This window comes from Bombus pascuorum, chromosome 7 (assembly GCF_905332965.1).
Source record: "Bombus pascuorum chromosome 7, iyBomPasc1.1, whole genome shotgun sequence".
Lineage (NCBI taxonomy): Eukaryota > Metazoa > Arthropoda > Insecta > Hymenoptera > Apidae > Bombus > Bombus pascuorum.
Window position 1 is genome coordinate 25,289 of NC_083494.1, and position 2,865 is coordinate 28,153.

Here is a 2,865-nt window from a genome sequence, read left to right on the forward strand (position 1 = left end):
ACCGTAGAATGGTTTTCCAACCCTCCAGATCGTTGTGGAAGGCTCACCAACGAATTCCAACACCGCAGAATGGTTTTCCAACCCTTCAGATAGTTGTGGAAAGCTCTCCAACGATTTCCAACCCCGCAGAATGGTTCTCCAACCCTCCACAACGTTGTGGAAGTATCTTCAACGATTTCCAACACCGTAGAATGGTTCTCCAACCCTCCAGATCGTTGTGGGATGCTCTCCAACGATCTCCAACACCGTAGAATGGTTTTCCAACCCTCCAGATCGTTGTGGAAGGCTCACCAACGAATTCCAACACCGCAGAATGGTTTTCCAACCCTTCAGATAGTTGTGGAAAGCTCTCCAACGATTTCTAAAACCGCAGAATTGTTTTCCAACACTCCACAACATTGTGGAAGTCTCTCCAACTATTCCCAATCCCGCAGAATGCTTTTCCAGCCTTCCAGACCGTTGTGGGATGCTCTCCAACGATCTCCAACACCGTAGAATGGTTTTCCAACCCTCCAGATCGTTGTGGGATGCTCTCCAACGATTTCCAACACCGTAGAATGGTTTTCCAACCCTCCAGATCGTTGTGAAAGGCTCACCAACGAATTCCAATACCGCAGAATGGTTTTCCAACCATCCACAACGTTGTGGAATGCTCTCCAACGATTTCCAACACCGCAGAATGGTTTTCGAACCCTCCACAACGTTATGGAAGGCTCTCCACCGATTTCCTACCCTGCAGAATGGTTTTCCAACCCTCCTCAACGTTGTGGAAGTATCTTCAACGATTGCCATCCCCGTAGAATGGTTTTCCAACCCTCCAGATCGTTGTGGAAGTCTCTCCAACGATTTCGAATACCGGAGAATTGTTTTCCAACCCACCACAACGTTGTGGAAGACTCTCCTACGATTCCCAACACCATAGAATGGTTTTCCAACCCTACAGATCGTTGTGGGATGCTCTCCAACGATTTCCAACACCGTAGAATGGTTTTCCAACCCTCCAGATCGTTGTGGGATGCTCTCCAACGATTTCCAACACCGTAGAATGGTTTTCCAACCCTCCAGATCGTTGTGGAAGGCTCACCAACGAATTCCAATACCGCAGAATGGTTTTCCAACCATCCACAACGTTGTGGAAGACTCTTCTACGATTTCCAACACCGTAGAATGGTTTTCCAACCCTCCAGATCGTTGTGGGATGCTCTCCAACGATTTCCAACACCGTAGAATGGTTTTCCAACATAGGTATCTATCTTATGATTAATTAAGGCTAAAACGCACGCATCCCACGTTGTCCCACGTTGTCCCACGTCGTCCAACGACGTCCCACGTTGTCCCACGGTGCAGTCCAGTCTAGATCATCCAAAATTCTTTTCGCGGCTTTTGGTGACCCAAACTGGACTGGTGCGTAGTTCTCAGCTTGGTATCGTTTTGCAAAGTTTAATCAACTGATTAATTTTTGGAAAACGATGCCAATTACCAGGTCTCACCACGTGGAGGTGACTACGCACGAGACCCGCCCATGATTTATTTCACATTATGCATCGGTCTCGACGTTCAACCTGTTGGCAGGAATGTCGAGTTCTGACTCTACGTGATCATGGGCCTGCGTAAAGAGATAGCTGTTTCGTAGCCTAACTGCGAAACATATATCTCCAACGCAGCGGTTACACGAATCTTTACAAACGTAAAACAAAGCTTACACGACGCAATATCTATCTCCCACACAACGCAACATGTATCTCACACACAAAGATTACATCGATCGGTACAAACATCGTACAATAATTCGCAACCCTATCGGCAACATTCCGTATCAAAGATACATTTGTCTAACTTGGAACGAAAGAAAAGAAATAAGGCTACCATGAAAAAGGAGCTCCAACAATCAGACTATGCAAGAAAACGCGATCTCTCGAAAGAACTAACAAACCTACGCGACGTATCCCCGTGCACCAGATAACCCTAAGGTTCAGCCGAACCCAAGCATTGACCTTCGCCCGATTCCTGTCACGTCGTTTTTATCTTATCACGGTCGATGGCACTTGCCGATGATACCAGTGTCCAGCAAATGGGCCTGCGATTTAACACACTCCAACTGAACATGTTGAACTCGGGGAGGGACCGCTGAACAGGATTACGAAGGCTAGGCCCCAACTGAACAGTGGGGTCCACCCCCACGGGTTCGATCAGAATTACGGAGGACGTGAAATGCAGGTCCCTGTCCAAGTACCGAAGTACCAATCGGACAGGATTGCGGACCTGCGACTCGATCGTCAACAGATTCACAGGTATCACCAGCGTGATGACAACGCCCGCGATTCGAGGCAAACGACGAGCAGTCGTCGAGTAGTCACCAAGACAAGAGGTGTCCTTGGGCGACCTATGAATCCAAAGAGTTGTCCAGTGCACGTTGACCCGCACGTACCCGGGATACGCGCGAGCGAATACGCCACGCCGCAGTTTGAAAGAACTGAGCGATCGCGAACCGATAAATCGCGGGAACAATTTTTCCAATGTGGTAAGCGTGGGGATCAAGACAGACGAGATTTACGTTTTTCATTCCAAGATGGATAAGTATCTTTGTACGGAATGAGTTTACAATGCACATAACATAGGTATCTATCCTATGATTAATTAAGACTAAAACGCACGCATCCCACGTCGTCCCACGTCGTCCCACGTCGTCCCACGTCGTCCCACGTCGTCCCACGTTGTCCCACGTTGTCCCACGTCGTCCCACTTCGTCCCACGTCGTCCCACGTTGTCCCACGTTGCAGTCTAGTCTAGATCATCCAAAATTCTTTTCGCGGCTTTTGGTGACCCACACTGGACCGACGTTGTCCAGCGTTGTCCACCGCTGTC